At 38.0% G+C, this 13,969-nt stretch overlaps 1 protein-coding gene across 1 annotated transcript in view; it reads left to right on the forward strand.

Annotated features, from left to right (window-relative positions):
• The window catches only part of LOC123547265 (sulfotransferase 1B1-like), a 134,965-nt gene that overhangs the window by 95,096 nt on the left and 25,900 nt on the right, over positions 1-13,969 (forward strand). The gene's annotated exons all lie outside the window — the stretch shown is intronic.

The raw sequence follows: 13,969 nt of genomic DNA on the forward strand, positions 1-13,969 counted from the left end.
CGTTAGCATTATAACATGATAAATGCATAGTTTTGGAACAGAGGAGAAATCCAAAATATGTTGTTCACTAGAGCGGAACTACACTTAAACGCGAAATTATATGAATTGTAAGGACGTGAAATATACTTAAAAGCACCAAAGCAGTTATAAGATTATTGATGTTTTCAAAAAAAAACTAAAATACACGAGAAATATAAAAGAATCTTAACCATCTCTTAGACCTATTGAAACTAATTTTCCAACCATAAGGCATGTGACGTCATGAAATATAGCGTGACGTTACCCTCGCGCTTGACTTTGCATGCTGAATAGAAAAGATACATATGTAAAATTAATTAGTTTAAACCTCAACAAGACTTTCTAAGCAATTACAAATTTATGTGTACAATTTCGTTAAAATGGTTAGAAGTTCTGCTTGAAAAATGAATAAAATGCCATACAGTTGTGTTGATTATTTTAGTTTAAGGAAAAATAAAAAAGGTCATACATTTCGCAATTGGTTATTGATGTTTCGGGAAATCAAAAATGACTTTCCTTTAGTTCGGAAGTTTCTTACCGTCCAGACCGTACGCAAAATGCAGGTGAGATTCCAATTGGTCATACTTATCCCGAGTATCCTTTTTGATATGCCTTTTTGTCAACCACCAATGATATTTTGCGCCTTGACGCCATTAATAAACTGAGGTGTATTCCAACACGTACTTTGTCTTCAATTTATCCCCTTAACACCTTTTGCCATAAAATAGTGGTCACTTGTCGATTTTTCCCTATCCAAAGGTATTGCCTTCTCCCTTTGGACGCCATTTGAATACGGAGGGGAGGTCACTTTTTCGGCAGACTCGTGATTCCTACATTGATTACTGGCCCCTTCCCTTTTGAGTCATTTGCAAAAAACGAAGGGAAGGTCACTCCTACACACCTTTCCCGCATCCAGTTATTGCCCTTTTCCCCCTCGGACGCCATGTGCAAATATGAAGGGGAGGTCACTCTTTACATACTCCTTTCCCAATCCAGTAATTTTCCCCCCGTTGACGCGATTTGCAATACGAAGGGGAGGTCACAGTTACACACTCCTTTCCCAATCCAGTAATTGTCCCCCCTTTGACGTCATTTGAAATACGGAGGGGAGGTCACTTTTACTCGTGTCCCACATTGTTATTGCACCTTCCGTTTTGACATTTGCAAAAACGAAGGTGAGGTCACTCTTACTGATCTTTTCACACATTTAGTTATTGTTCCCTTCCGTTTTGAGTCATTTGCAAAACGAAGGTGAGGTCACTCTTATAGATCTTTTCACCACATTAGTTATTGCCCCTTCCCCCTTTGACGCATTTGCCAATACGAAGGAGTCACTTTTTTCCCCTAATCCGTTATTGCCCCTTCCCTTTGGACGCCATTTGTAGTATGATGAAGGTAAGGTCTTCTTCACACTCCTTTTCCCTATCCAGTCATTCTCTTCGACGCACATTTGTTACAATACGAAGGGGAGGTCACTTACACACACCTTTACCAATCCAGTTATTGCCCCTTCACCCTTTGACGCCATTTGTAGTATGAAAGGGAGGGTCACTCTAACACACTCCCTTTTCCCTATCCAGTTATTGTCCTCCTTTTGACGCCATTTGCAATACGAAGGGGAGTCACTCTTACACACTCATTTCCCAATCTAGTTATTGCGCCCTCCTCTTTTGAGAACACTTGCAATAAGGAGGGGAGGTCATACTTGTCAACTTTTCCCCCATCCGATTATTGCCCCTTCTCCCTTTGACGCCTTGGAAGGAAAAAGTGCGGTTAGTGACCCTGGAAATTGCAAATGGCGTCGAGATGAGCAAGGGGAGGTACCCTCTGTAAGAAAAAAAAAAAGGGTCGGTTAGAGTGACCTCCGCTGGAAATAGCAAATGGCGCGTCGAGATGCAAGGGGAGGTAACCTTGTAAGAAAAAAAAAAAGGGTCGGTTTTCGAGTGACCCTCCATGGAAATTGCAAATGGCGTCTCGAGATGGCCAGGTGGAGGTAACCTTGTAAGTAAAAAAAAAAGGTGTCGGTTAGTGGACCGCCCTGGAAATTGCAATAATGGCGTCGTGGAATGGCATGGGGAGGTAATTGTAAGAAAAAAAAAGGGTCGGTTAGAGTGATCTCCCCTGGAAATTGCAAATGGCCGTCGAGATGGCAAGGGGAGGTAACCTTGTAAGAATAATAAAGGGACGGTTAGGAGTGACCTCCCCTGGAAATTGCCAAATGGCGTCGAGATGCAAGGGGAGGTAACCTGGTAAGAAAAAATATGGGTCAGTTGTGTGACCTCCCTGGAAATTGCTATGGCGTCGAGATGGGCATGGGGAGGTAACTTGTAATGAAAAAAAAAGGGTCGGTTAGAGGTCTCCCTGGAAGGTAAATTGAAATGGACGTCGAGATGGCAAGGGGAGTATCCTTGTAAGAAAAAAAAATGAGGGTTCGGTTAGAGTGACCACCCCTGGAAATTGCAAATTGGCCCACGTCAGAAGATGGCAAGGGGAGGTAACCTTGTAAGGAAAAAGAATGAAGGGGCGGTTAGAGTGACCTCACCTGGAAATTGCAAATGGCGTCCGAGATGCAAGAAAGGGAGGTAAACCTTGTAAGGAAAAAAGAATGAAGGGGCGGTTAGAGTGACGTCCCTGAAAATTGCAAATGGCGTCGAGGATGCCAAGGGGAGGTAACCTTGTGAGGAAAAAAATAATGAAGGGCGGTTAGAGTGACCGACCTGAAAAGTTGCAAATGGCGTCGAGATGGGCAAGGGGAGGTAACTTGTACGGGAAAAAGAATGAAAAAGGGTGCAGTTAGAGTGACCTCCCTGAAAATTGCAAATGGCGTCGAGGATAGCAAGGGGAGGTATAACCTTGTAAGAAAATAAAAAATGGTCGGGTAGGTGACTCCCCTGGAAATTGCAAATGGCGTTCGGAGATGGCGGGGAGGTAACCTTGTAGAAAAAAAAAAGAAGGCGTCGGTTAAGAGTGGTCCTCCCCTGGAAATTGCAATTTGCGTCGAGATGGCCCGGGAGGTATCCTTGTAAGAAAAAAAAAGGGTCGGTTAGAGTGACCTTCCCCTGGAAATTGGGCAATGGCGTCGTGATGGCAAGGGGGAGGTAACCTTGTAAGAAAAAAAAAATGGCCGGTTAGAGTGACCCTCCCTGGAAATGGCAAAATGGCGCGAGAGATGGCAAGGGGAAGGAAACTTGTAAGAAAAAAAATGGGGTCGGTTTATAGTGCCTCCCCTGGAAATTGCAATGGCGTCGAGAATTGCAAGGGGAGGTAGCCTTGTAAGAAAAAAAAAAGGGTCGGTTAGAGTGATCCTGGAAATTTGGCAAATGGCGTCGAGATGGTAACGGGAAGGAAATACTTGTAAGAAAAATAAAAGAGGGTCGTTATAGTGACCTCCGTGGAAATTGCAATGGCGTCTAGATGGCAAGGGCGAGGTAACCTTGTAAGAAAAAAAAAGGGGGCGTTAGAGTGACCTCCCCTGGAAATTGACAATAGGGTCGAGATGGCAAGGGAAGTAAACTTGTAAGAAATAAAAAAAAGGGGGCGGTTTGGAGTGACCTCCCCTGGAATTTGCAAATGGCGTCGAGATGGAAGGTGGAGGTAAATTGTAAGAAAAAAAAGGGTCGGTTAGACGTGACTCCCCTGGAAATTGCAAAATGGCGTCGAGATGGCAAGGGGGAGGGAAACTTTGTAAGAAAAAAAAGGGTCGGTTAGAGTTGACTCCCCTGGAAATTGCAAAATGGCGTCGAGATGGCAAGGGAGGTAACCTTGTATGGAAAGAAAAAAATGGTCGGCTTAGAGTGACCTCCCCTGCGAAATTGCAAATAGCGTCGAGATGGCAAGGGGAGTGACCTTGTTATGGAAAGAAAAAAAAGGGATCGGTTTAGACGTGCCCTCCACCTGGATGATTGCAAAATGGCGTCGAGATTGGCAAGGGGAGGGTAACCTCTGTGAATAAACAATTTTGGAAGTGGCGTCAAAATAGGTAGGAGGTAACTTATATCATGGACAGGTTGAAGTGACCCCAACCCCCTTCGCATTTTACAAATGGCGTTAAGATGGCAAAATGGTGGTAACCTTGAAGGGAACTTTAAGTGGCTTTTAGATGGGAAAAGGCAGGTTAAACTTAAGATAAAATAAATGCAATGGCAATAATATTGGAGAAAGAAGGAACTATAGAGGGCTAAAAGGTGGGTTAGGCGACATCTCATGAATTTTTTCAAATGGGGCGTCAAGATGGAAAGGGGAGGTAACTTGGACAGGAAAAAGGTTGATTTAGGGTGACCTCCCATGATTTTGAAAATGGTTGTCTAGGAGAAGAGGTGAAGTAAGTTTTGGATGGAAAAGAAACCGAGTTGGGTACAGGTGGACCCTGCCCTGATTTTCAAATGACGTCAAGGAGAGGAAGGGTAACTTTGGTAGGAAAAATAAATCGAGTCGGTAGGCTGACCACTACTGCCTAGTGAAAACTGGCTCCAAGAGGGGGAAGGGATGGTAAACTTTGGGTGGAAAATATTAGAAATTTTATGTATGATATTTTTTTATTCTTGATATAAAATAATCAACAAAATCTGTAATGCCTTTTATTCAATTTTCAAGCAGCATTTAATAGCAAAAACAGTCTGATATAAACATGGTCCTTTTTATGCAAATTAAAATGTTAATGTTCTAGATATATGAAAGATGACTATTTTCAAACTGAATATGATCTATAAAAATCACTTAATTCAACAGTAAAAATTAAAGGTTATCTTTGGATTATGTTCAAAGCTCTGATCTGCCATTGACAGAGAAGAACTATCTGGTAGAAAACAATACGTCACTACAAAGTGCAAAAACTGCGTATTCTCAATTAAATTAGTCTGGATAGACATTGTTTCGTGATTTTCTTTCTTGTCTGTATCTGCGTATTTTTGTAAGTGTTTTTTTTTTTTAAAATAATAGTGATACTGGTTACCTACTAATACTGTAAAAATGTATATAACTATATAACTCTGTTTCAGTATAAGATCAGACTTTATAGAGTGAACTATTCTGCTTCTTCCCGGGTGAAAGATTAATTCAGTATTACTGTTCTTTTACATAGGAATGTCGGTCTAATTGTTTTAATCAAAACATTGTTAAAACAAGATGGCAGACAGTCCACAAAATACGCCCGTCATTGAATTTGGCTCTAATGCAAGGGCCATATTCGAAAGTGTCTGGGGGCGAGTTGGATGATATCGGAATTTGGCGAGATCTTTTGCCCACAAACATTGTCAGCACGTTTGGTGGGATCGGCTGAAAAACTGTTCGACTTAGAGGCGGGACAAGGCTAAATTTGCCAAGATTCGAAGTAGTTCATAGGGCAATATTCCAAGAGTGCGTGGGGCAATATGGCTGGTTATCGAACCTTGACTGAGATATTATGCCGGAACAAACATACTGCAAGTTTCAGGAAAATTCAGATGATAAATGTGTTGGACCTTAGAGAGCGGACAAGGCTAAATTCCCAATTTTTCAAGTTATTTCAGGGCCATAATCCAAGTGTGCCCTGGGGTGATTTTGCTGATACTATATCACTTGGACAAGGTAATTATGCCCACTTAAATAAATACATGGTCAGCAAGTTTGGTTGAAGATCGAAATGAAAAACTGTTTAACGTAGAGGGCAGACAAAGGCTAACATTGCAGATTTTGAGTTATTCAGGGCCATAACTCAAAGAATGCCTTGGGGGATTTGCTGGTTTCCAACTTGGCCGAGATATTTTGCCCGTAAAATGTCACAAAGTTTAGATGACGATCAGTATGAAAACTATTTGATTAGAGTGCGGATAAGTCATCATTGCCAGATTTTGAGTATTCAAGGGACATAACTCAAGTTAACTCAGTTCACTTACAATGGACATCATCTTTGGATTTCTCGAGTTCTTGTGTTTGAAGCAATGACTTATTAGGTCATAATTGTACAAATATATTTATATTCAGTAATCCATTAAAAAAATTTAGGGCTACAAGCACTTATTTTCTTAAACATTTAATCAACGCATCTTTTTACCCCTCATCATATACAGTTCTTAAATTTCAAACATTTGCACTTAGAAAGCCAAAGTTGCTTTGAAAAGTCATTTCAGTCTCAAGCGTATTAATGTTGTGCTCAGAGTTAGGTGTCAGTTAAGAGTTATGCAATCAGTGTAAAATGCTGTGTACAAGAAATGAGCTAAAAGGACTTTTAAATTAAAAGCTAGATTTAGCAACTCGAAAAAGGGACAGTAGTATATAAGTTTAATCACAATGAATATTTGATTTAATCTGGTACAGTTTTAGTTAGTGTGTATGGAATTATATTTAAACTTCAGAGGATTATCAAAATATAAAAATACATATTTCCTTGATAATTTTACTGTTAAACAACTAGAAATCAAAATTATGGCGTTCGTTCATTGGCATGAAATACACCTGAACTCTCAAAAAAATTAAGAATTAAATAAACCGAAAATCTGCTTCAATAACATACACCGCTTTAACTACAGGAGACCCTTAGCAGTAGAAAATACATTCCTTTATTAAAATTGTTAAGAAATTCTAACTTTTTTCAACATATTCATTTGACGCCATGACATTTATAAGCGTGACGTTGTCATACATGGCGAAGTTGCGGTGGCGTGTACGTTGCGTTGGAAAAGTATGTAACATTTTGGAAAAAATAAGTATTTAGAATGCAGGAATTTATTTATTTGTATATCGAATTATTTTCCGGCGATTTATTGGCTACAGACGATCTTATATTCAATCTTGTTTTTTTACACTGAAACAAATGGCCTCTTTGTCTAGTGTTGGCATAGAGAAGGGGCTTACTGGTATGTCATATTTGAATTTATTTAAACCGAGTAATGAGATTCACCTATTATTTAATCTGCAAAAATAACCGATCTAGAAATACTTGCTGTGTCTAAGCAAATAAGTATGTGTCGGTTGTTCCTGTAAAAAAACCATCCTCAGTTTACTCCAGTTATTTATGCTAGGAATTTAACAAATACATTTTTATGTTATCATAACATTCTCCAATATTTTTTTGTGCTTATTTCCATCATGCTTGTGCAAGCGTTGCATGTTTGTGTGCTTATGCAATTGCTGTTGCGTGCCATGTCTCTGAGGTTCCGGGCTGCGTGGATTTACAGTACTTAATTTTTCTTTCGTCATTCCTGCAGAAAGTTTATTTGTGTGTTTCAATCATCCTGAAAATTGAGGACAAATGTTATATGTAACAAAATATTTCAAGACAAGATCAAGTCAAATCATACATATTCCGTTTTTTCCGAATTTTCAGTAAATAATAAACAGCTAAAGCTGGGAATGGGAAAAATTTGACAGGAGGAAGCAATTAAAAACAAAAATTATATCACAACAGAGTGTCTGTTGACAGCGCGCTGGGGACTATTCGAAGACTGATCAAAAGTATAGGGTCAATTATTACAGAGATTTTAAGACAAAAGAAAAAGAATAGGTAAGACAAACTATGTACCGCAGTTGTGGATTTGGATAAGTCTTCAACTGTATGGCAATTTGTTGCGCGACCATAATTGGTAAGTAAAGTGCTCAAAGTTTCATAGCCATATATCAAACAGTTTAGACAAAATATTGGAATGGTATGCAAAACTTCACTAATTTCTATGTCAAAAAGGGGCCATAACTGAGCTAAGTCCTTGTCCTAGTTATGTTAGTCTTGCCTACATATGTAGTCTATGATGGGTAAAAAATGTGGTCACGTTTGTTTCAAAGCCTATGGCAAACAAGTTAGGCAATATGGACCAGTTTGAAAAAAACTTACTGATTCAAGTGCAAAAAAGGGCCTATATATTGACATAGCTATTTTTACTCTTGCTTCTATGGAAATAATGACAAGAAACGCGGCAATGCCACGAAATAAAAACCCCAGGTTTTCAACACTTTGCATAAGATTAAAAAAATATACTGAATCACAGTGACACTTTAAAGCACAACCTAACCCTAACCCTAACACTTTTTTAGTAATACCAAGCTCCTTGACCCTTGATCCCAGAAACCCCACAAATCAATCCAAGTACAACTTTATATAAGTTTTCTATACACCAAGTTTCATCTGATAGCTATTTCTAAGTTAAGTATTGACCGGACACCTTTTTTTCTATTTTAAGTAAACAGTGACCTTGACTTGACCTCCAGAAACCCCAAAATCAATCAAGCCTTTGTCTTGATCTAGCTACATACATACCAAGTTTTATTCAAAATCTTTTCCGAAACAAAAGTTATTGACGGGAAGGAACCCCTTTTTCTATTGTAAGTAACAGTGTCCTTGACCTTGGACCCTGAAACCCTCACAATCAATCCAGTCTTGTCTTGGATTAAGCTAATACATACCAAGTTTTATTCAAATCTCTTTACCGAAACAAAAAGTTATGACCGGAACCACAGTTGACGGCCGCCATATTAAAAAAACCCGCCCGCCGCCCGCCCAAACGAATACCCAATCTATAAATTCAGGTTTTCGTTGAAACCTGGTTAATGATAAACAAGTGTGGGATAGTTTCAAAGCCACATTGTCAAACTAGTGTTGACAAAAACCGTATTTGTACGAAAACGAACAATTCCGAGTCCAAAAAGGGCCACTATTCAGCCGAAATGTTTGACAGGTTAGGTACTCTTGCTGATAGATGGAAAATAAGAGTTAACCATTGTTCAAAGTTTTCAAAGCACATGTCAAATTGTTTTGACAAAAAACATGACTTTTTCAAAAATTGTACAAATCTTCCAAGTCCAAAAGGGCCATACTGCAGCCAAAATAGTTTGACAGAGTTCTGCCCAAATCCTTGGTATATAGAGTTATGCACTCTTGCCTAATCCTGGCATAGTGACGTGTACCACAATTGTTGAAAGTTCAAAGCTTATCTCAAAAGGACTTTATCAAAATGTACAAACTGGTACAAAAAATTATTGATGGTGCGACGGCGACGGCGACGGGCGACGCCGACGCCAACGCCGTGGTGCGTAGAAAACGCTACTTATTCTTCGATAGTCGAGCTAAAATGTGAGCAAACCCCTCTGACAACAGGTGTGTTTCAATAGCCCTGTACATACGTAATTACAATGAAGCTTTGTCCCCTTGTTACGTATGTAGATGGAATTAAATTTAAAAATCTGCAATAATATACAATAGATTGTTGGAAAACAAAGGAATAAAACAAATATATGTATAAACGACATTTAAGTGCTTAGATTCTTCAATTCAAATTTCAATGTGAGTCAAAGTGGAATTATTTTTTCAAAATTAAAATCAATTAAACAGAGCATTCCCAGCTCGTCCGTTTGTGCTTTTTATTCATTTGGTGCATGCCCACTTAATGTTTTCTTTTATAAACTAAAGTTTCATTTGAATTAAATGGAACCGTCTGGGGGAGTTGTGTACACAAAGGTACATACTGTGATGTATATGGCTAAAGAGGAAAAAGGGACATAACTCTTTTATCGGGACATAAAAAAAAATATGCTCGACATCACTTCATGTTGATAATGTATTATACCATGTTTCATTTGCTTGAATTGAAATTATATGAAGAGATGAATACAGAGGAAAGTTGTGACAGGCCGCACGGACGACGGACAGGGTCAAACACTGGCGCCTGGTCCTATATTTTTCATATATCTCGCCGGTGAACATTTTTCATATCACACTTCAGGAAATAAAATATATAAAATATTAGCATTCTGGCACATCGTGGAAGCAACCCACATTCTTTTATACGAAGTTTCAGATGTCCTGACATGAATATGGGGGACAATGTTGACTTATAGTCTCCATTTGTGATCTTAACGCTTGACCTTCTGACCCGGTTCTTGCACTCTGCACATGGTTCATTGCCACTACTATAGTAAAGTCTTATAAGAAATACCTATAATGTTTTGTTACGTTATGCCTGGTCAAGAAATATGGCACACAGACAGACAGAAGACGGTCAGGTGCATCACCATGTAAAAATATTACTTCCGTTTTTCCCAAACGGAGGGACATGATTTATTAAATGATTGGTGGTGGGGTTAGGGCCCTTGTCATTATATGATGCAGATGATGATGTTGAACAACATTTTAAATTTAAAAAAATATTCATAAGAGGTTGAAAGTGTAATTGAAACATAAACCTACAGTTCTAAGTATCAAGCGCATGTCGGAGGACAGCAACGACTCGACTATTCAACAGCCTTGTCGATTGAATGAATATGAAACGTCGAAAATGGAGGCATAATTTGTAAAAAGGCCAATATAGGAGTTAAAGGTACCTGCATAGTGCTTATTCAGATCATAACAGTGGACAAGTGTGTGAAAAGTTCAATCCATTCCATTATTGGTGTACTGAGATACCAGCTTACATATAAGTATTAACCTAAAACTCCTACGTTGAAAATAGGGGCATTAATTTTGTAAATGCGAAGTTGAGTTTTGACCCCTTTGCACTGCATGTCATATTCATGTCAGTTGAACAAGTGTGTTAAGTTTCAATCCTTTCCCATTAGTGGATACTGAGATACCAGCTTACATACAAAAACCTGACCAAAAATTTCTATGTTGAAAAAGGGGCATAATTTTGTAAAAAAGCAAAAAAGAGTTATGAGACCTGCTTTGTGCATGCCAGATCAGGACAGTGAACAAGTGTGTGAAGTTTCAATCCATTCTTATTAGTGAGTACTGAGATACCAGCTTACATACAAAACCTTAACCAAAAATTTCTAAGTCGTAAAAGGGGCATAATTTTGTAAAAAAAGCAAAATAGAGTTACGAAACCTGTGCAATGTAAGTCAGTTTATCACAGTAAATAAGTGTGTGAAGTTTCAATCCATTTCAACAAGTGGTTACTAATATACCAGCTTACATACAAAACCTTAACCAAAAATTTCTAAGTCAAAAAAGGGGCATTATTTTGTAAAAAAGCAAAATAGAGATATGGGACCTGTGCAATTTAAGTCAGTTTATTACAGTGGATAAGTGTGTGAAGTTTCAATCCATTCCCACAAGTGGTTGCTGAGGTACCAGCTTACATACAAAAACTTAACCAATGCGGGACGCGGACGCTGACGCATGGGCGAGTCCAATAACTCTACTATTCTATGAATAGTCGAGCTAAAAAGGGACATAATTGATGATGTAAAGGTCTCAAAGTTATGTACCTTGGTTTTTACGATGGTGATAATGATGCGGTATTACTTTTAACAATAATGATTTCAACACTGTATAAGACATGCAACCCTTCTCCCCAAAACACACACGCAACCCTTCTTTTACATGCTTGAAAGATTAAAACACAAAGAGGCCAGCTAGGAAAAATGTTACATGTAATTCTCAACCATATGTTACCAAGTTCCAATGGAACTGGATGGAAATCGTAGCAGGAGTTGAGAACACAAGGTATAGACGTAGTTGTAGTATGGTTATGATATATATATGTTATATACAAAAATAATGACACTGCATGTTCACGTCAAGTTGATGATGTATACCAAGTTTCATTTGAATTGGATGGAAATTTTAGGATGAGTGGAACGCACAAGTTACAGATGTAGTTGTAATATGGCTGTGTTGAAATGACGGACGGGCGGACGGACAGACATTTCAAACGTGCCTCTCGGGTCTTCGATACTGGGGGCATAAAATAAGTTAAATCAATACATTAATAACAGAGATAGTGCATCAAAACTTAAGCCTTAAATTATAAGTGAAATGACCTGTCGGAAGAGCGGTACCCTCGACTATTCGAAAATGTTTATCATATGATAAAAGCAAGATTGAGAAATGTTATAGTGTGTGTGTGTATATGGGTGTGCCTGTGTATGTGTGCGTGTGTCTGTGTGTGTGTCGGGGTCGGGGAAAGGGGGCATAGTAATAATGAATGCTAAGGAAACAGAAGATATATGTGACATAATAAGTAAGACGTAAAAAATAAAGATTTCTGAGGGTGTGTGGCATGTATGGGGGTGAGTCTAGACAGCGGGTGTATGCGGGCATCTAAGAAAAATTATGAGAAGCAAGTTAGTGTAAGGAAATTAGTAAACAAGAGCATCGTCTGCAGGTGCTGGGCAATATGTAAGAAAAGAGTTATAGTTCTTGGCCTTCTTAATCATGTTAACTGATGACAAAAAATGTTTGAAGTTTCAAAGCTATAATAAGTATTCAAGAAACGTGAATTAAAAAAAAAAAACAAAACAAAATAAACATGAAATATTATCTAAGCTAAAAACCCGATGATTCTGACAAAATGCAAGAGAGAGATATTGGAGTTCTTGACCTACCTACTAATCCCATGACAATAAACAAGTATACAAAGAGTCAAAGTCATAGCTCTAATAGAATTCAAGAAAAATGGATCAAAACAAAAAGAAATTCAAATTTTCTATGTACATTAAGGGCCAGAATTCATATAAAATGTATATCAGTCTTTAGGCTCTTTTTCCTTTGTATCTAATGATGATTAACAAGAATGTAAAGTTTCAAAGCTATTGTTCTCACAGCATTCAAGTAAAGTCGACCTAAACAAACATTTTAACCATGGCAAGAAATTAAAATTTTGTAAGTACAAAAAGGGTCAAAGTTCTGACAAAATGCAGGATAGAGCAATGCTTCTTGGTCTACTTACTCATCTAATGCTGAAAAACATGTGTGCAAAATGTTAAAGCTGTTTATCTGATAGCTTTTGGGAAAAAGTGGCCTAAACATAAATGTTAACCTAGAAAATCAAATTTTCTAAGTACGAAAAGGACCATAATTCTGACAAAATGCATATTAGAGTTATGGTTCTTGTCCCACATAGTCAACTAATAATGACAAACAAGTGTGCAAATTTTCAAAGCAGTAGCTCTTATAGTTTTTGAGAAAAGGTGGACCTTAACAAAGATTTAAAACAATGCCGACACCGACGCCGACGATCAAGTGACGACAATTCTTCGTAGACTTTTTTCAAGAATCAGACTAGTTTTAAATACTTCTTTTCATGTTACGGTATGTGTTTGAGTTGGGTGTTTCAGGGATACCAATTAATCGTAAAAGATATAATTATGTTTTAAATGAGTATAAGAAATATCTGGAAAGTGGTGAGGTACAAAGGGATGCGTGTTTACGTGCATGCGTGTCTTATAAGTTAAATAGTCGAGCTAAAAAGGGTCATAGTTCAGTATTTATTAGTGCTAGATCAATGCACCTCGTCATGTATAATAAAGTGTGGAACAACTAATTCAAGTTTAGACCACATTCATTCAGTAACATAAGCTGTCGGATAACAGCTGTAATGCTTTTTTTAATAGTGGTGTCACTTAAGAAATAAATTGAATGAATGTCGAAAAGGGACATGCAAAGATGGGTTATGGAACCTGTGCACTGCATGTCAGATCATTACATTAAATAAGATGTGACCTAGTGGGTAGTGATATACTAGCTTACATACAAGAACCTAACCAAAAATTGCCAAGTCAAAAAAGTGGTATAATTTTTAACAAGAGCTGTCTGAGGACAGCAACACTCGGCTATTCAACAGCTTTGTCAAGTGAATGAATATTAAAGTCCAAAAAGGGCATAATTTTGTAAAATTGCAACACTGGGTTAAGGAACCTGTACAATCCAAATCAGATTATGACAATGGACAATTCAATCCATTCCAATTAATGTGCAATGAGATACCAGCTTACATACAAAACTTAAACGAAAAAATCTTGAAAATTTGGCGATTCCACCCACTTTGACAACTAAGAAATGGATTTTCTGAACATTCAAATCTTTAGCTATCCAATGAAATAAAAAGTTTGCTTGGGCTCAAAAAAGTAAATAAAAGAGCCCTATCTCTTGGACTATAAGGATGAAGCAAATCTATTGAACAGATAAAGTGAAAGTGCGTCAAAACGTTTACAAAATTTGGATGCCGATTCAGTATAATTCGAGTAGAGCTAAAAGCTTACTAAC

This window comes from Mercenaria mercenaria, chromosome 9, assembly GCF_021730395.1.
Source record: "Mercenaria mercenaria strain notata chromosome 9, MADL_Memer_1, whole genome shotgun sequence".
NCBI classification, from domain to species: domain Eukaryota; kingdom Metazoa; phylum Mollusca; class Bivalvia; order Venerida; family Veneridae; genus Mercenaria; species Mercenaria mercenaria.